At 40.4% G+C, this 21909-nt stretch overlaps 1 protein-coding gene and 1 pseudogene across 4 annotated transcripts in view; one reads left to right on the top strand and one right to left on the bottom strand.

Annotated features, from left to right (window-relative positions):
* The window catches only part of LOC116477206 (phosphoglycerate mutase 1-like), a 30378-nt pseudogene extending 8537 nt beyond the window's left edge, over positions 1-21841 (top strand).
* Positions 1-21909, bottom strand: part of FAT3 (FAT atypical cadherin 3) — a 679936-nt gene that overhangs the window by 507828 nt on the left and 150199 nt on the right. The window lies entirely within an intron of this gene.

Below are 21909 nucleotides of genomic sequence, written 5' to 3'. Positions count from 1 at the left end.
AAAAAATGATAGTCAGTGCTAATCTACTTTTCTCTGCTTCTAAATGCTGCCTCAAATACCCTGGCAAAAAGCCCCAAAATGGAAATTAGTGGCTCAGATTAAGTCCCTGCACCAGAAAAGATCTTTGTACTGTATTTAGAACAAGGACAGTATACCATGGTTCAGTATTGACAGGACAATTACTCTAAGAAGATAGAACTTAGCTCCTGAAGCTACTTAAAATCAAGAGCTATCTATTGACCCAAGTAGGAAATGATCTGCATGAAGAAATCCATGCTTCCCAGCTTCTCCTCCACTGCTGTTCCTCCTCAGCACCACTCCCATTCGGAAGCTCTGCCTGATGTGTCAATGGCTCATCAAAATCCACTTATACAGGATCTTCTCCCCTTAACCTTTCTCTATCTCCTATATTTTTAATCTAGATAAAAGGTCTCACCATTCCATGCACACCACGACAAGCCAGAAACTTGAGAAGCATCATTAATTCCTTCTTAGTCACTTACCCCTACATCCAGCCACACAGACACAGACACAATCACTGGTTGATAAATTCTGTGAACTGTCCCTCCCTAATATCTTGAGTTGGGTGCTTCAATTCATCCCTTCTCCCCTACCCTTACTTCAGTCCCTTCTTTCTGGTTTCCAACAACTAGTGTTCCTGGCCCCAGTCTATCCCACCACCTTTTCCTTCCCCCTGCAACACACACAGATTTTGGCTAGTTTTCCAAAATGAAGCTTTGATCTTGTCACTCCCAGCTTTAAAACCATTTAATGTAACCACTCCCACTCACCACTAAAAGAAAGAACCTCCGTGCCTCTCCGCAGCTCAGAGCTCTAGCCATGCTGTATGCACCTCCCAGTTTTCTCACTCTGCCTAATCTTTGCAAATGCTACTCTTGTGTTCCTGGTTTAGAATAACACCTATTCCTCTATTTGGACCTGGTTCCAATTGGACCTCCTTGTGGAAAGGATGCTCTGACATTCCCTCTGTTACACACACACACACACACACACACACACACACACACACACACACACTAGCTCCCACAATCCTTGGGCATTGCTGGCTCATAGCATTTATCACAGTACATTATAAATCCCCTCTGAGCCACAGATCTCCTAACAAGACAGTGGCGACAGCAAATGTCTTTGGCTGTCTAGAATCCTACACAGTTCCCGCCACTCAGTAAGCATTGTTGAAAAGGAATGGGAAAAGATGAATGAATGAAGGCATGATATATTCCACTTATGTAGTGGGATGATGTAGGATCCGGTCCCAGATCTGTTACCCAGTGTCATTCAAGCTGTAATAGGAGCAGTTTAATCAGCTGAACATTCCAAGGAAATCCCCAAATAAAACAGCCCCTGGGGAGCTCTCCCCTCAAACTGAGTACCAAATGGCTCACCACTTATTTATTGTTTCATGAATCTTCTCTTGTCTTCTCTCAAGTTTAAACTACCCAAGGGCAGTGACTGACATCCATTCATTCAACAAATATCTAATGAATACTAATGATGTGTCAGGCAATAATAACAACTAACACTTATACTGTACTTATTGCTCACACACTGGGTGAAGTTCCTTTATGCTTTTATTATTGTGGTAGGCAATGAACTAGGGACCAGATACATGAACAACCTCATACTACATGAGAAATGTTTCATGTATGCATTTATTCAATGTCTTTTTCAACAATCATTTATTGAATGTTCACTATGTTTGAAGTCTTGTATATGTTCCCAGGCATTTTCTTGAGGTAGGTGTCCATATTTTATCAGCAAGGCAACTGAAATACAGAGATCAAGTAATTTGCCCAAATCCCATAGCTGAACAGTGACAGAGCTGTGATTTCAAGCTAGGTAACAAAACTGCCTCTTGGTTGTTGACCCAAAATAATAAGAATGGTTATTTCTGAGTGATGATAGAAAGGATGAGTTTATTTTCTCACTTTTAATTTCTTTCTTTTCTTTCTTCCTTTCCAGCATAGGCTGGAGCACAGTGGCACGATCTCAGCTCACTGCAGCCTCAAATTCCCAGGCTCGAGCGATCCTTCCACCTCAGCTTCCTGAGTAGCTGGGACTACAGGCACATACCACCATGCCTAGCTAATGGTTTTGTATTTTTAATAGAGAAGGGATGTCACCATGTTGCCCAGGCTGGTCTTGAACTCCTGGACTCAAGCGATCTGCCTACCTTGGCCTCTCAAAGTGCTGGGATTACAGGCGTGAGCCACTGCACCTGACCAATTTTATTTTCTTTTATGTTTTGCATATTCATGTTTTCTACTTTTCCTCCAGTAAACTATGTAATCTTGAATTTATAAGAGGAAAACCTGGCTGACCATGCAATGAAAATAGTTGCTACATTATAATGAAAATGTAAAAACAGATAATAAAATGCTAATGAGATGAGGTGTCTAAAATCAGCAAGAGGTAGCCAAGCGCAGTGGCTGATGTCTATAATCCCAGCACTTTGGTAGGCTGAGGCAGGTGGATCACCTGAGGCCAGGAGTTCAAGACCAGCCTGGCCAACATGGCAAAACTCCATCTCCACTGAAAATATAAAAATTAGATGGGTGTGGTGGTACGCGCCTGTAATCCCAGCTACTTCGAAGGCTGAGGCATGAGAATCGCTAGAACCCGGGAGGCAGAGACTGCAGTGAGCCGAGATTGTGCCACCGCACCCCAGCCTGGGCAACAGAGCAAGATTCTGTCTCAAAAATAAATAAAATAAGACTCTGTCTCAAAAATAAAATAAAATCAGCAAGAGTCCACTTCTAGACTCTACCTATGGACACTTGGAAACACCAGCCCATTTCCTGGGATGCCAGATAACTCAAACATAGCTACAGCATTTAAAGATATACCATAATTTAAATGCTTAAAAGGTCTCTTCCTGACTTTAGAAAGAGAAGTGATTGAAACGAAATAGAAAGAGCTGATGCTTGGTGCTGCTTTCTTATAGGAGGAATACTATGATGCAATTTTCAAGTGAAAACATTCACATTCAAGCTCTGCCTTTAGCATATGGAGGAGGCATTAGGTGTGCCCATGCTGTGCTGTGCAGTCAGGAGCTGGCACATCCTCTCTCTGCTCTTTCTTTTGGTTGTCTGCGGAAATCTGGGTCACTTAATCACATGACTGACCCACATTTACAGAAACCCAGCCTTCCCATCCTATTAGAAAAACAGCAGCTCCGTGGAAGCAAGCTGTATGAATAACTAAATTTACAGATAAGCTTGCTTTAATTAGCTAGAGAAGAGGAGCCCCACTCCTTCTTCCAGACAAAGCCAATACTGATTTCTCTACATCTTGGCACATCTATAAACAGCTCCTGGTCTCTTCCACTGCACTGATTAGTCTCCTTTAAATTCCTTTTGAATGTAATTAATTTGCTTCCCCCACTTTTTTAACCCATACATCAGGAAGCACACTGGCTGAGGCTTTGAACCATCAGTCTTCCAGGGATGATAGCAGTGCATGATCTACCTGATGCTGACTACTCTGGCTTCTGTATGTGCTGAAATTTGGTTTGCTTTAGATTTTCAGAATGAATCAACATATCATGGGGCAGAGGGCTGGGGGAGGAATTCGCTTAAAGAAGTTATGAGTCAAAGTTCTTTTCTGTGGTCTCATGGTCAGAATTCCAAGACACATCTATTTTCTTCCATTTTTCTAAAAAGAAACTCGATGAGAAATATAATCTTGTCATTCAAATGTGCTCAAAGAATTTTCCTTTCTCTTTAGGGTAACAACTCTCTATCTGTTTCCTCTCCAATAAACAAGAAGAACAGACATACTTATTAAGGCCTCTTAGCAGTAATGAGGGTGGTCTGACTCAAAATGAGATGGTATGAAGTGACCACTTTGAAGCCTTCAGAGATTTATACAGGGAAATGCTCCTCTCTGCATTGCTCCCCCAAAAAATCACTGCTTGAGGGTCAGTGACCACCCCCTTCCCATGACACAAAGGAGGCTAGTATTAATGACTTACCACACTTAAGTCTGCACATGTTCCCTTGGGGAGGGGAAACCTGCCTGGAAAATCCACATGGATTTCTTTGTTGAGCTTTAGAGACTACTGTGAAATATATTTTATAATCTGAGGATTCCAGATGAAATAACCAAAAAAAAATTGTGGGTTCAAATTTATATCTTTGGATTAGCAGGAAAAGGAATATCATGCCAAATTAAATCTCATTTTTCTTTTCCTTTTTAAATTTTATTTTCCTTTCTCTCTCACGCACGTTCTTTTTAATTCTTTCCTTTTTTAAAAAAAAATGAAATGTGTTTGCTGAACTGGTACATCAGGGCAATTCTGCAAATCTGGCATATCTGGATGTCAGCAAGGCATTTGACAAAATCTCTCATGAGATCCTAGAGGATAAGACAGGAAAAATGTGGGCCAAATGACAAGCCAAAGAAAGGGGTTTAAAACGGATTGAATTTCAGTATTCATAAGGCAGAGTGTCAACTTGGAGAGAAGTCTCCAGTGGCTTGCCTCAGGGCTCTGAATTCACTCTTGTATCTGTCAACATTTTTCCTAATGGCTGGGATTAGGTCATGGCCTTCTAACCAAATGTTCACATGCTTCAAAACCGGGAGGGAAAACAAATACACTGGGGGACAAAATCAGGCCCAAAATGATTTCAAGGGCTAGAACAGTGGTTCTTAAAGTGTGATCTGCACATCACCTATATTAGAATCATCTGAAATGCTGATGCTTGACCCAGCAGTCCCATTACTGGTTATATACCCAAAGGAATATAATTCATTCTATTATAAAGGTACACATACGTATGTTCATTGCAGCAGTATTCACAATACCAAGGATATAGATTCGACCTAAATGTCCATCAATGATAGACTGGATAAAGAAAATGTGGTACATATGTACCATGGAATCCTATGCAGCCATAAAACGGAATGAGATCATGTCCTGTGCAGGGACATCAATGGAGTTAGAAGCCATTATCCTTAGCAAACTAACGCAGGAACAAAAAACCAAACACTGCATATTCTCACTTATAAGCAGGAGGTGAACAATGAGAACACATGGACACATGGTGGGGAACAACACACACTGAGACTTGTAGGCAGGGGCTGGGGGTAGGGAGAGCATCAGGAAGAATACCTAATGGATGCTGAGCTTAATACTTAGGTCATGGAATGATTTGTGCAGCAAACCACCATGGCACATATTTACCTATGTAACAAACCTGCACATCCCACACATGTACCCCTGAACTTAAAATAAAATTTGAAGAAAATAAAAATTTTAAAAAGGCAGAAGGTTGGCCAAACCATACCTGCTGACTCCATGCGGACCACTCTTTAAGATACATTGAACTGGAACACGGTCACATCGTTCTCTATACACACATGGAAAAAGTCATGGAACTGTAGATATCTCAAGATTAGCAAAACTTGAAAGTTTTTTCTTTTTTTTTCTGAGTATCTTTTGAAAGGAATCCAAGCTGGAGGCTGATGGGTATCTAGAGGATGGCAGAAGGATTAAAGCCAAGTGACACTCAGGTAGGATGGAGGAATGTTCCAGATCTACCCTTAGGGGTCCCTCTTACGAGGCAGGATCTCATAATGATCTCCCATCAGGAAAGGAAAGGTTTTGTTAGAGGTGCCTTCCTGGGAGACAGCACCTCAGCAGGTGATTCCATTAACTTTGTCACTTTAATAACAACCAGATTTACCAAATGAAAATTGTACAAAATATTGAACAAAGAACAATATAAATATTGCTTGTTCCTGAAAATGACACTCCAGCTGACCCCCCACTAGGAGGTTCTGTGAATTTTATATTTTAAACGCCAATTCTGAAATCCACTTCTAAGGGCCAGTTTAAGACTCATGCAACTTTCAAATTTGAGGAAATTAAAAATACATGTGAAGCTATGTCTTTTTACTATTAAATACTGACAGTTGATATTAAAATCTGGAATCAAAGGAAAATCCAGCTCCTGCCCCTTAACATGAAGCATTTTCATGAGGTCTCTGTCTCCTAACATAATATGCAATTGATTTGAGCCAGAGTTCAATTTTCTCCTTGATATCCTGGCATTTTATGAGATTTAGCCCTCTGAAAGTAACTTTAATGCAGCAATGAAGAACCAACAAAAACTCATGAAGCAAAAATCCTGCTGAAAGGACAAAAACTACCCATCAATGTTTGAGAAAAAGACAGCATCTCATATTTCCTTCATTTTCTTTTTAACACCTGGTACACTCATCTTCTCATAAATATTCAATCAATATTTCAAAAATATTTCCCTTTAAGAAAAAAAGGAAGTACTTAAAATAGGATAGTAATTCATAAATTTTTCACTTTTCCTGGAAGGTTAATATAATTCACCGAAAAAACCCCAAATTTTAAAACGAAAAAGTTAATTGAATAATTATATTTTAACTATCTACCTGCTTAAACAAAAATATATCTATTTACTTCTTAAAAGTCAGATCAAAGGTGTTTCGGAAGGAAGGATAATTGATGTTACGTTTTATAACAGGTTAAATTTGAAAACAAATGTGAATGCACCCATCACATGGAAGGAGTGGTGAAAGAAAGATTTCACTCTTGTCACCCAGGCTGGAGTGCAATGGCGTGATCTTGGCTCACTGCAACCTCCGCCTCCCATTTTGAGCAATTCTCATGCCTCAGCCTCCCAAGTAGCTGGGAGTACAGGCATATGCCACCGTACCCAGCTAATTTTTGTATTTTAGGAAAGACAGGGTTTCACCATGTTGGCTAGGCTAGACTCAAACTCCTGACCTCAAGTGATCCACCTGCCTCAGCCTCCCTAAGTGCTGGGATTACAGGCGTGAGCCACCACGCCTGGCCCAACTCCTAGATATATAAGAATATAAAAGAAGTTCCAGTGCCTAAGTTCTTACTTTCTCTTTTAACATTTGGATAAATGAGTCATTGGATAAATGAGTCAAGTTGCATCTCATTCTTAATATGGCTATAATCTATTCTTATAAAAACAAAAACAAAAGACAGGAAACAGACTGGTCATTGCCAGGGAACGAGGGGAGGCAGAATGAGGAGTGACAGTTTAAGGGGTATGGGTGATGGTAGGGTGATGAAAATGTTTTGGAACTAAATAGAGATAGTAGTTGTACAACACTGTGAATGTACTAAATGCCACTGAAAGGTACACTTTAAAATGGGGAATTTTATACTATGTGAGTTTGACCTTAATAGAACAAAAACAAAACCAGAATTCTAAGGTTTCTCCAAGGACTTTATCCCATCAGCAGCTCACTCACATAGAGAAGTTAACTGAGGGTATAAGGGTGAAAAATCGGAGTCTATATTCCAGCACCCACTCATAGAAATGTGATCCCATATCCTTCCCACTATAAAAGAATTCTAGCTGCTAAACCAAAGACTGACGTGTCACCAAGAGGTAATCTCTCACTAGAGAGCTGGCCTGAGGGTGAGGGGAACTGATTTGCCTCAGCTCTATAAAGCAAGCTAAATTGTGTTGGCTGTGTATTACCTCTGAAGTGTGGATAATTATGCCTCACAGTGTTACTATGAAGGACACATGGGCACCACCGCACGTGATGGAACACAGTCAACATGGTTTCTTTGGGGGCATTCAAACAAAAAGAAAAGAAACATCTGTATAAACTACAATGGACAGATCAAGCTGACAGCCAAGTCTTGTTGTCTTGGAAGAGGAAGACAGGGCAGGCATACAGAACTGATTAAAGACCACAAAGCACTGAGAGCCACAGAGCAAGTGGAATTTCATGTACCAGGTCCAAAGTGTTCACTCCAAGCATTAGCAAGAGGCACAAGGAATGTCAAAGGTCAACTGCAAATGGGAATCTTGAAGGTGAGAGACACTCATTCCATGTGGTGAGTACATTCACATTTGTTTTCAAATTTAACCTTCCTCACACAAAATCCCTGTTATAAAACGTAACATCAATTATCCTTCCTTGAACACACAAACACACACGAATCAGTTTACATGACGGCATTCTGACTCAACGACATCATCAAGCAAGAGAACTATCTATCTTGTCTCTCACGGTTACTTCCTCCAAACATTCTTCCAGCTCAGAACCTAATCAGTCCCTTTAGGTTGATTTTTTACCTCATCTACCTCACAGCCACTCTGGGATATCAGTCTTCCAGACTGTGGCCTGATTCCTTGTTGACCTTCTTCTGTACTTATTTGGATAGAATGAAGAAACCAAAATTCTTCCACTCCAAAGACCCTGTTCTAGTAATTTCAGCAATTCTGAAACAGTGACAAACATAAAGTTCAAACCCAAATGTACCCTAAAACGTGAAGTATAATAATAATTTTAAAAAGAAAAAAAAAGATGGGTTTTTTCCCCCTAGTACTTATGATGTTTTTGATCACATCTCTGAAGACTCTGCTCCTGACTGTGAAGAGATGAGGACACCAAATCCAAGAGAACCCACAAATATTGGTGTCAGTTGTTCATAAGAGCCTCCAGCTGTCAGAAAATGAATTTTCCCAGTCCAAGGTTTAAGTGATTTTTTTTTCTCATCTACAATCCAACAGTGATTTTGGTGGAGGCAAGGACAGAATCATCTGCTTTGGTCTGGCTTACCTTAGAACTGCCTGGTATAGACAGAAAAGATGCTTTCCTGCTCATCATCATGGGGACCTTTTTCCTGGTCCAGTCAAAAAGGATAACTCCATCAAAAGTAGCTTCTGCTACCTTCCAGAAGAGAAACAAAGCTATGGCTTAGCAAATACAGAAATGCTTGACACTTTAACGCTTTTGGGGCTCAAATTTATGAATGTATTTTGGATCGAGGAAAGTGAAATAAATATGTAAGAATCTGGGCAATGTGCTTTGTGCTATATGTAAAACAACTCACTTACTATATAGCACAAAATCACTTGTGGAACAAGCTTAAAACTTGGTTTTCCAAGCTGAAGGAGGAAAACAGAATATTTTTAAAGAGGTTAGAAAAGTGTTTCTTATGGAAAGTATATGGAGAGAGGAGTGGCGGGGGGTATGATGACAAGGCCAAAGATCTAAACTGGAAAATCACTGCTATTGTCTGAACGTTTTGTGCACCCAAATTTCCTATGTTGAATTTGTAACCCCCAAGGTGATAGTATTAGGATGTAGGGCCTTTGGGAAGTGATTAGATCACAAAGCAGCAATCCTCAGTAATGGGATTAGTGCCCTTATAAAAGCAACCTGAGAAAAACCCTTCATCCCTTCCACCATGTAAAAACATAACCAGAAAGCACCATCCATGAACCAGAAAGCAGGTCCTCACCAGACACTGAATCTGTCAGCTCCTTGAATTTAGACTTCCGAGCCTCTAGTAATGTGAGAAATACATTTTTGTTATTTATAAGCTACTCAGCTAATGGTATTCTGTTATAGCAATCCCAATGAACTAAGACAAACACCAAAGTATTTTTGCAAAGAAATAACAGAAGAAGTCAATGCATATAAAATAAAAATTCAGAGACTTCAGAATGAAGATATTTTTAAAAAAATTTTAAGAGGATGGTGAAAATCAAGGCCCTTCATATAGTTGAAATAGTGTGTAATGCCTTATGTGAAAACTGCTGTCTGAAATGAACCTACATTTCCAACTGGGACATAAGAGATAGCACCTGCTGAAGAGAGGCAACAGTATGGAAGTCTTGGTGAGCTTCAGTCACCAATAATAGGCTTATAAGACCTTAATGAAAAATAGAAGAAAGATTATAACTACCTTGATGATAAAATCTCCTGGATAATAGAAATATAAGAAGTATGAGCCTAACTACTGGCCAAGAGAGCATTAAACACATTTTAAGAGAAGAGCAAGCCAGGTGACCGGAACACATTGGAAATCTGAAATAACCACATTTATAAGAAAGTGATGGGCAGATCTGTGGTTGTTGGCTCTATTGCAGTAGCGAGTAAGAAGACATAAATGTAAGCTAAAATCCTTCCTAGGGTCAATGACACAGTGAATATTATTTAAAAGTCAACTATTTTTTTTAAAATGAAAGCTACTATAATTTTTGCCACCACCTTAAATGGCTGAAAAAAATGACACAAACTGCAGTGTTTGTAGTTAAGTTCTTCATAGAGCCACAGTGTCTCCATTTTGATTATCAAAACATACATTATTCAAAGCTTTGAACCACAAAAGAATAAAGATACTGGAACAGATCCCCCATGTGCTCGGAGGCAAAGCTGATGTCCAGAAAACATGTCTTCCTCATCTAATTCAACCTTTGGAAAGGAATCAGAGATAGACGCTGAGCTGCTGTTGCATCTACATAGCTAGCCCTTCTTTTTTTTCCTTTCCTTCCAAAAATACCTACTGAGCAGTGATCATATGCCAGGTTCTGACTGAGCCAGACACAGAACCCAACAGTGCATCAGAAATAAATCCTGCCTTCAAGGAGCCTACAATCAAGCAGAAATAAGGAATGAGAGGAATATACAGCTGATCCTGAACCAAGAGAAAGTATTGCCAATTGATGTAAATTTAAGCTGAGCCTATACAACCACATCCTGGGCATGCTCAATAATTCTAATAAAACTAACTGACCCTGCAGAGCTAGTTGGACACAGACAGTGAGATGTCTTATAGTAGGAATATCAGCTAGAAAAGTTTTATCACTTTTTATCTGGGCAGCTGAACAGAATCTTAATACAGACAAAATATACAACATGGAGTCAGAACTTAGTGACTGAACAAGTGTTTATTTCCTGGGTATTTGTGAAGCACAGCTCTATTTTTAAGAAATTATCCCACACCTCAGTATCCTCATTTGAAAAATGGTGACAGGGCTGATAACCCATTGGGTAATTTTATTATAACTATAAAATAACACATGCAACAATACATTTAAAACTCTTAGCCATTATACGTCCATTATATGTCCTTCTTCAAGATGTTTTGTGAAACTACAGCGTATGGTCATAAACACGTGTTCCTATGCATGAGCCTGTGTTGGGTTTCACTCATTTCTTCCTAGTCTTACATGTACAGACTGTACAGGTCTGAACATTTATACCTCAGTATCCTTTAAGCCCTTTAAAAAGCTGCTTCCAATTGAAAGTCATCTTTTTAATGTCTATTGAAGAGAATTTACACTGTATTTATGGCCTGGACATAATCATTACCTTCCAATAAAAATGACTCATTAAATAAAAAGCAATTTTCACCTGTGAGCTCTTAGAATATATTTGCTTACTCATGGAAATTCAGTAGCCTCTTGCTCAATATTTTCTGCATTTCTCAGTACAATTATTTGGGGTTCATACATATGTCTATTCAAAATTTGCCAAATCTGAGCAACTCAGAAACACTAAGAGGATAGAAAATAATAACAACGAACACCAAAGCAGATAAAACCACAAACACTATCCAAAGTGAGAGATTCTGGGATCCATTTGAGAGGGGCAGTAACCCTTCTGACCTTTATTCAGCTTCTGGTTAGAAGCCAAAACACAGCAGGACTGCTGGTTCCAACATCTTTATTAAGAATTCCATGAACCGACTAGGAAATATTCCCCTGCAACAACCAGTAGACATGTTCTTGAAAGTGACAGGTCATCTATCTGAAGCTGGTTACCAAGCTCTGCATGTTAAGTGAGCACTTGAGATCCCCAGAATGATTCACTATTCGTCTGAGAGCCCACAACACATTTGCTTGCGTTCCCCACACAGGCTGCTTTCCCACTGTATTTCCCTCTGTCTGAAACCAGAACTGATATCAGACAAAGCAAACAATTTAATTTTACTAAAAGGCTGGAAACTTGACCTCACAGCTGGAGAAACTGCTTTGGTTTGATCAGGACATAAGAATGCAGAAGCCTCTCTTTCCCCATCCACCCCCGGCTAAGTGGTCTGCCAGTCAATTCCAGGGGAGACTTTGCCACATCCCAGTACTCAGCCTATGGGAAGACAGAGTACAGGGGGAAAAACTGTTTAACATGCACTGCCTGAAGCCACATGGGGATATTTTCTATTTATTTGTGTTTTTCAAAGCTCTCTAATATTTTATAAAATGCTACTGTTTCTCATTTTAATATCTGGCATTTTAATGTAGGGCTTATTTATCTTACCAAAAACAACATAATAATTGCAGAGTAGAAAAGCACTTTGGGAAAAGAAGTGTTTGCATATGTTAATGACTTAAAGAGTTCTGTGAGTAAAAGCAGAAGATGTGTGATAAAAGAAAATGTGCTTTCATCTTTGCTTCAGATGTTAGCTATGATTTTTTTAGGTCAGTAAACAAAATGTGAACTACTAAGTTGTAAAATACCATAAAGGATGGTCACCAAAAATCTCACAATGTAAGTATAAAGTGCACACAAAGTCAGCTCTGGCATCGGCATCTAATAAAAGGTGATGCTTACTTATAGCCATGTCAGTAACTCCACATCTCGGTAATAAATACAGCTAACAATGAAAACCTAAGACCTCACATGCACCTGCTAAATTATCAAGACAGCCTTGAACAAAATAGTACCCATGCTTACAAGTCCTGGGTTCAAGGGTCAGTTGTGCCACTGACTATCCCTGGGGCTAAGGAAAAATAACTTCATCTCCATAAGTCTCATCTTCCTCAAATGTCAACCATGGGCATGAGCTCAAGCCTCCAAAGAACCCTTAAACAATTTTTACAAAATCCAATTCTAGACTGGGTGTGGTGGCTGACACTTGTAATCTCAGCTACTTGGGAGTCCAAGGCAGGAGGATAGCTTGAGCCTAGGAGTTCACGACCAGCCTGGGAAACATGGCAAGACCCTATCCCTACAAAGATAAAAATAAAAATAAATTAGTTGACGGTGGTGGCATGCATCTGTAGTCCCCGCTCCTTGGGAGACTGAGGTGGGAGGATCGCTTGAGCCCAGGAGTTTGAGGCAGCAGTAAGCTATGACTCCACAACTGCACTCCAGCCTGCATCTTGGGAGACAGAGACAGGGTTACCCTGTCTCAGAAAAATCCAATTATATAATAAGTTTACCAGGATATATATTAAATCACTCTAATTATTTGACAATTACTAATTTAGGTATGGTGTGTGTGTGTGTGTGTGTGTGTGTGTGTGTGTGTGCACGCATGTTTTATTAAACAGGTCAGCATACTTCCACTTTCTCTGCGTGAATGTTTTATGCTCCAACTAGAATGGAATTCCTCTAAACCAGGGAGATAGCTCCATGTCCAGCAATTCAGACAACATGCCTGACATAGCAGCTCTTCAGTTCAACTTTAAGTCATGTTTAAGGATGCTACATTGTACAATTAAAAAAAAAGGCCGGGCGCGGTGGCTCACGCTTGTAATCCCAGCACTTTGGGAGGCCGAGGCGGGCGGATCACGAGGTCAGGAGATCGAGACCACGGTGAAACCCCGTCTCTACTGCTGAGGCAGGAGAATGGCGTGAACCCGGGAGGCGGAGCTTGCAGTGAGCCGAGATCGCGCCACCGCACTCCAGCCTGGGTGACAGAGCCAGACTCCATCAAAAAAAAAAAAAACTGCTAAACTGCTGTAAGACAGTATTCAGAAAAATGGAACTTCAGAAGGAAGATGGGATATATGCATACAATTAACAAGAGTAAAGGGTGGAAGTAGTGTTTTTCCTCTTATGGTACAGGCATGATGGAGTGAAGGGAAGTTTGAGATGGGGTCCATTTACATCACGACTTTTGATTCACTGTTAAATAGTTTTAAACAGGCTACTTCTATGCTTAAGAAATCTGCATTTATAATTGTGCATTTCAAATTACATTCTTCCTACAGTTCATAGTGGGTTTTTAAATCACAAAGAGTAGTTATCAGAGTTTGTGGCAATCAGTCAAACTCATTCTCCATCCTTCTTGCCTTCCTGCAAGTTAAAATACCAGGTAACAAATCTAAAATTCCTTCAGGACTCTATCCAGAGGTCATCTTTCCCTAGTGAGGCATTCTTTGGAAGCCACCACCACCTGTACAATTTCTTGATCCTTCAATTGCATTATTTTTCTGCTTAGCACTTGATAATAATCAAGAAAAACATACATAATGTATGATATGTTAGATGGTTTTAAGTGCAACATCCCCACTAGAATATACAATGCTTAATTTTAGGTGCTAACTTGACTGGATTAAGAGATACCCAGATAGGTGAAAAAGCATTATTTCTGGGTATGTTAATGAGAGTGTTTCGGAAGAGACTGACATTTGAGTCAGTGGGCTAAGTAAGGAAGATTCATCCTCATCCAATGTGGGTGGGCACCATCCACCTAGCGGGGGACCCAGATAGAACAAAAAGGCAGAGGGAAAGCAAATTCTCTCTCTCTCTCTCTCTCTCTCTCTGTCTGAGAGTCCTTTGGCCACAGACGGAGAGTTATACCATAGTCTCCCGTGGTTCTGAGGCTTTGGAACTTGAATTGACCCATGCTACCGGCATCCCTCCTTCTCCAGCTTGCAGATGGATTCTCATAGAACTTAGCCTCCATAATCACATGAGCCAATCCCCCTAATAAATCCCCTCTCATACATCTATATCCATATCTATCTATGTCTCTCTGTGTGTGTGTGTGTGTGTGTGTGTGTGTGTGTGTGTGTGTGCGTGCGCATACATATCTCCATTGGTTCTGTCTCTCTGGAAATCCTGCCTAATACGGATGTTACAAGGATAAAGATTTTTGCCTATTTGGATCACCCATTTAACTCAGTGCCTAGAATATTGTAGGAGTTCATCACGTGTTCATTATAATATTATATACTACAGATTGCATAATATATAATACATATTGTAATGAATACATGAATATTACAGATATTCCCTTTAAGCTCCTATCAACAAAGGCACATGAGAAAACAGAATGCACAAGGTAGACACAAAAATGTGCACAAAAAGATCCAAACATACCTACTCCAAGAGCAGTATGTGGTCGGGACAAGAGATAGAACCATGGATTTAGACAAGGGTGAGTTATAGCCTTGGCTCTGTTAGTAGTTCTGTGGACTTGGGCAAATTATTTCACTTCTCTAAATTTCAGTTCCCATGCCCACAAATCTGGAGCAATAAGAGTACCTACCTCATAAGTTTAATGTGAGGCATGAATGAGCTCAAGTACATGAAACACCTTACAGAGTATCTAGCAGATAGCAAGCTCTCAGAAAGTACTAGACGATGGTGGTGATGGTGCTAAGGAGGAGGAGAAGGTAGAGGAAGTAAAGATGATTGTGACTAGGAAGGAAGATGGAAAAATAAGTACAGCAGATTAAATTCTCAAACTCCTTCACTTCAGACCCTCTACTTCCCTCCCGATTTCCAACTCATGAATTCATACACGTACATTCCATAAAATAGCTCTCTGACTTTGGATACTTGCAAGAAAGGATGGGTGTTTTTTAAAAAACTGTTTGCTGGCCGGGCACGGTGGCTCATGCCTGTAATCCCAGCACTTTGGGAGGCTGAGGCAGGCGGATCACAAGGTCAAGAGATCCAGACCATCCTGGCTAACACAGTGAAATCCCATCTCTACTAAAAACACAAAAAATTAGCTGAGCGTGGTGGCAGGCGCCTGTAGTCCCAGTTTCTCGGGAGCCTGAGGCAGGAGAATGGCGTGAGCCCGGGAGGCAGAGCTTGCAGTGAGCCGAGATCGCACCACCGCACTCCAGCCTGGGCAACAGAGCAAGATTCCGTCTCAGAAAAAAAATAAAATAAAAAAATAAAAATAAATTTAAAAAAATTGCCCACATCAATCAAAGAATGCAAAGTGCTGCTACTTTTCCTCTTTGTAGTTCTAAGCAGTCCAGGTTTAAGACACAGGGATCACAAAACCTTGATAAACCAGAACCCTTGGGAAATGTGTCATTTTGCACACTTGAGTTTTCCAAGTAGTTGAGCAGCCTGTCAGATGGTCATCATAATTTTATGGGCTTTGTTTTGTTTTTTTAGTTTTCTATTTTTTATTTAAAAAATCTTTCCAAAGTGCATTATAATTCTCTTTCCAGGTCCAGTTTGTGCACCACCAAGATCTGCTCAGGCCAACCTGTACCACAGACACCTAAACATCAACTGTTCACCCTACTCCCTGATAAGAACTCTCTGTTCCTACCACAGAATAAGGAAGCCCCCCAATCCAGTACTCATTGATAAAAGACAGTAATGTGAACACTGACTAGACGGTACTCACAGAAGTACTAGCTTCCCACTAGTACTTCCCAGAAGTTTTGTGACTTAATGGCCTATGTGGCAGATTTGACCAATAAAAGGCCAGAAATGTGCAGGCGGCAGCAGAGAAACTGCTTACCCTTCCTTCTAACCCCAGGCTAAATGATCCAAAATAGAGTGGTTCTCACTACCCTCTCTGGAGACAGGCAGAGCGACTGAAAACAGGCTGAGTATTGTTGTAAAGCTGTGACCAACTTAAAAACACACCAATTTATATGTGGTCTCCATTTCATTCCATATGACTTATTTTTCCTCACTCTTGCTCCCCTGTGATTAGTAAAACATTAGCATATACTGTAACTTTTCCCTTAGGTTCTGTTTTCTAGGGAACCTGGGCCTCGACAATGATCCCAACTTCACTACAATCATCACCTAGCTATTCTGCTGCATGGGAATGAATGAAGTGATGAGCACTCTTTGGGCTTAAAGCCTCCATTTGCGGGGCGGGGAGGGGTGTACAGAGTCCCGCTCTGTTGTCCAAGCTGGAGCACAGTGGCATGATCTCTGCTCACTGCGACCTCCACCTCCAGGGTTCAAGCAATTTTCCTGCCTCAGTCTCCTGAGTAGTTGGGATTACAGGTGTGCGCCACCACACTCGGCTAATTTTTGCATTTTTTTAGTAGAGATGGTGTTTCACCATGTTAGCAAGGCCGGTCTCAAACTCCTGGACTCAAGTGACCCACCTGCCTCGCTTCCCAAAGTGCTGGGATTACAGGCATAAGCCACTGCACCTGGCCTGGGCTTAAAGCCCCCTAAGGAGGTACGTAGGGCTATTTATTCTGAAAATGTCTGAAGTCCCAAGATTAAGCCTTCAGACTCTGGTTCTGACCTACCTCATTCAAATCTCAGCTCCACCACAAGCTGTGAAACATTGCACAAGAAATTTAAAATCAAGTTTTTGTTTCTCATCCATAATATGGGGATAATCAGAGTACATACCCCATAGAATCCTTGTGAAAAGAAAATAAGTCAATACTTATTTAACACCTGGCACAGAAAAACACACAATAAGAGTTAGTGATCTCTTTCTCCTGCTGCCTGATTCACAGGGTTATTTCCCACTGCTGTAAGTATGACCATCTATTGCAATATATCCACTTTGCAATTTCTAAAATGCTATAGGATTATATATCAGGAAATCTATCTTATTAGAATTGTGTTTAAAGTGAAAGTAAGTAGGGACTGAATAAAAACCACAGAGTTAATGTATATTAGCGCAAACTCTGTAGAAAGCTCCCAGTAGCCATTATTGCTTACATTCTGGTTCTTGAACGTATTTTACCAAATTATGATGTTCTAAATGAGCTAAAGTATTATTATCTATGTTTGAGTCATGCTGTATTCCTATAGAATATAGAATTTTGAGTTAGCATAATCACCCTTGAGCACCTACAGTATCTCAGCTGTGAAACACAAGAATTTAGTGACCACAAACCAAATGCAAACTCACTCCACTTCTGATGGTTTACCTTCTAGGATAAATATCAGTCTAGGATAAATTAGCAGTCAGATGAAAGAAAGAGTACACCTGATATTTTAGCATCTAAAGCAGTATTGTATAAAATGGTTATCCAATATTTAATAACTGTGTTTTTATTTCAAGGCTCATTCAGTTTAATCATTATTCCTTTATTAACCAAATATTCTATTAGAAGTATCCTCAAGGTGTAAGAAAGAAATTCCTAACTCTACCCAGTATCAGGGAGAGATGTGTGATACGTATGAGGACAGAGGACCAACAAGCACAAAGAAGACTAACCTTACTTTCCATCTTCACAGCCCCATTCACAACCTCAGAGCTCATACTTGGATAGCCCGAGTAAAGAATTTCCTTTCAAAGCCAACCTCAAAATAATGTTTCTTTTTAATAATCATGGTGCTTTTCACCTAGGGTTTAGTCAATGAAATCAGAAACATCCTACCAAACCTACGGCCCACAGGGATGGAAATTATGGATTCAAAGATACACTACTAATATATAGATTATAAGTTAGATTATTTATAGTAAATTACAACAATAATGTGCAAATTATGATTAATTGAAACTTCTTATAATTTAGGGGAAACCCTCAAGTTACACTTTTAGAATATGGAGAATGAGTCTGAGTGAAAGAACTCTGGGACAGTTATTAGCACAGCTCTCAAAAGCCCTTTTAGTGTGCTTCCTGGATGCTGGTATATTGTTACTCGTGATTTCTCAAAGATATTTTATGAGAAGGAGTGGGCCCAAGAAACAATGCAATTTTTTCAACAGCCAACTGCTCAGCAAAAGCAGTGAGACCAAAGCTCCACACTTACTGAACTTGCAGTTTGGTTTTGAGACAGAGTTTTGGTTTGTCACCAGGCTGGAGTGCAGTGGCGCAATCTTGGCTCACTGAAACCTCTGTCTCCCAGGTTCAAGCGATTCTCCTGCCTCAGCCTCCCGAGTAGCTGGGACTACAGGCGTGTGCTACCATAGTTAGCTAATTTTTGTATTTTTAGTAGAGATGGGTTTCACCATGTTGACCAGGATGGTCTCGATCTCTTGACCTCATGATCTGCCCGCCTTGATCTCCCAAGACCTTGCAGATTTCTTATTCTTCAAAGGCTGCTTTGGCTACAGAATTTCCAGGGCACATCCTCAAGCAATATAGAGACACCAAAGAGCCAGATCCACTCACATACAAACTTGGTCTATGTCCTTTGCAACATTTGTCTGTTGGTTCAGTAATATACAAGAGAAGCAACAACCTAAAACCTGGTCTGGTTGTCTTTGGCATCAACCTTAAAATCAGGACTAGACTTTGTGGCCTGGCCCAGCTCAGACACTTCCTCCAATAACATTAAAGACTTCTTTCAGAAAAATGTTCATTTACCAGTAATGCTGGGCAGATGCAGATTTAACATGAAGCTATTAAAGCCAACACTTCCAAGCCCCAAGGAGGATCCTAGCAATGATTTACATTGTCCTACATTTTTATAAATTTTGCAAAATATATTTTAACCACATCACTTCAAAATTTCTATTCTCTTTCTCCTTGATTACATTTTACATCACATTAGGTGAAGCGGTTGCAGCCAGTATAGACATCTGTCTAAAAGAGAATTAAGTTGAGGACACATTTAGTTTTCATTTAGTGGGATTATTTATATGACTCAGCTTCAATTCCATACACACACACACACACACACACACACACACACACATACGCACATACTGGAAAGGCTAACAGTATATATATGTGTATATTTGTGTGTGTGTATATATATGTGTGTATATATGTGTGTGTGTATATATATGTGTGTGTGTGTATATATATATATATACACACACATACTGTTGTTAGCCATTCCAGTGTAGAAATGGCTTCCAAAAACACTCCCACTATCCATTGCACTGAGACACCCAGCATTTTAGCGTTGAAGTAAGACAAAAACTGGTATCACCATATGAATATAACCTGAGGTGGGTGGCACTAGAATTACAGCAGCGGTGGAGGAGAAATTAGGCTAAAATGAACAGAGCCAGAAGCTACTCTGTGGAAAACTACCAAATGATTAGACATGTAAACTTGTCACTAGAAGATGTGGTTCGTGCGTACAGAGACAAAATGAAAGTTCTCTCCTGGATGATGCAGCATACAAGTTAAAAATGCACTGTAAGTTTTTTCTTTTGTTGACAAAACTCACAGACACAGAAATTACTAGCTTTTTGTTGTTGTTCTTTATAGAACACAGACTTGCAGCAGTATTATTAAAAGCAAGAGTATCTGTAACAGTTTATATGAAAAAGAAACTTGATAGAGGTTTTTCCAAATGTGACACAATGTTAAAAATTGACATGTCATTAAAAATAACAAGTTGTGACTTTGGAGAAATGGTTCTAAACTCTCAATAATAAAAAACACAAATTTCAGTCAACTACACTGGAGAAAAATTAAATAATCTTTCTTATTTTCTATGGCAATGATTACAAAATTGTTATCCTAGGGAAAGGCAATCAAGCAAAATTTCAACCCAAAAATGTAAGAAAAAAAGCATTAGAGAGGTGTGTCAGGCATTTAAAAAAATACTATGTTATTCTTCTGAGTTTTGTGGTATCTGTCATATTTGTTGACTTTCAAACTTTTAAGTTGCTGTGATTGTTTTCCTTGCTCAAAACAAACACAATTTTGTTCCTATAACTTATTCTTTTTCTCAAAGCAGGCATCAGAAATAGTATGAACTTCAAGCCCCACAAAACTGGGATTCATTTCTGGGATTAGGCATTCCTTGACAATTAACCCTTGCTTAGATAGCATTATCAACTCACTCACTAGTGCTCTAGTTATCCTTCATACTGTTGTGTCTCCAGTTGGAATTTGTAAAACTCATCCCACAATGCCGAAGGATGTGCCTAAGGCCACAGGGAACATGATGAATGATCAGTAGAAGACACTCATTTATGTTGTAGCACATGGTGTGCAATTAGATTACATGCTTTTCTGTCTCTACTATCAGGTTTTCTGTTTTGTTTTGTTTTTTTTTTTTTTGGAGGCAAGGTCTCACTCTGTCATCCAAGCTGGATTGTAGTGGCATGATCACAGCTCACTGCTGCCTCAATTTCCCAGGCTTAAGTGAACTTCTCATGTTAGCCCTCCCCTGCCCCACTAGCTGGGACTACAGGTGAGTGTGCCACCATGCCCACCTTATTTATTTTATTTATTTTTTAATTAATTTATTTATTTTTAAAGAGAGGGTCTCACCACATTGCCCAGGTTGATCTTGAATGCCTGGGCTCAAGCAATTTTCCTGTTTTGGCCTCCAAAAGTGCTGGGATTACAGGTGTGCACCACCATGCCCAGCCTCTACTACCAGTTCTTCATTTAATCATCTGTACCAGTTGGCACCACATGCCCAGACAGCCACCAGGCTGCCTACAAGCTGGTGCTGATCCACCACAGAGAGAGCACGTGGAACCTGGAGAACTGCATCAGTGGGTGGTACAATGCCAACCTGAGCCTGGCTGGCCATGAGGAGGCAAAGTGCTACAGGCAGGCACTGGGAGACGCTGGCTCTGAATTTGACATCTGCTTCACCTCAGTGCAGAAGAGAGTGATCTGTACCATCTGGACAGTGCTAGATGTTATTGATCAGATGTGGCTGCCAGTAATGAGGACTTGACACCTCAATAAGGGCACTATGGGTGTCTGACCAGAGTCAATAAAGCAGAAACTGCTACAAAGCATGGCAAGGCCCAGGTAAAGATCTGGAGGTGCACCTGTGATGTCCCACCACCTCTAATGAAGCCCAACCATCCTTTCTACAGCAACATCAGTAAGGATGGCAGGTATGCAGACCTCACTGAAGATCAGCTACCCTCCTGTGAGAGTGTGAAGGACACTACCACCAGAGCTCTACTCTTTTGGAATGAAGAAATAGCTCCCCAGATCAAGGAGGGGAAATGCGTACTGACTGCAGCCCATGGAAACAGCCTTCCAACCATTGTCAAGCATCTGGAAGGTCTCTGAAGAGGCTATCATGGAGCTGAACCTGTCAACTGGTTATTCCCATTGTCTATGAATTGGACAAGACTTGAAGCCCATCAGGCGCATGCAGTTCTTGGGGGATGATGGGTAAAGCCATGGAAGCTGCGGCTGCCGAGGGCAAGGCCAAGAAGTGAGGGCTGCCGGGCAGGCTACTGTCCCCAGGAGCACCCTCCCTGTCTGTCACATCCCTGTGCACCTCCCT

This window comes from Hylobates moloch, unplaced genomic scaffold (assembly GCF_009828535.3).
Source record: "Hylobates moloch isolate HMO894 unplaced genomic scaffold, HMol_V3 SCAFFOLD_11, whole genome shotgun sequence".
NCBI lineage: Eukaryota > Metazoa > Chordata > Mammalia > Primates > Hylobatidae > Hylobates > Hylobates moloch.
The sequence above is the reverse complement of the archived record's forward strand: the minus strand, read 5'-3'. Positions and strand labels throughout refer to the sequence as shown.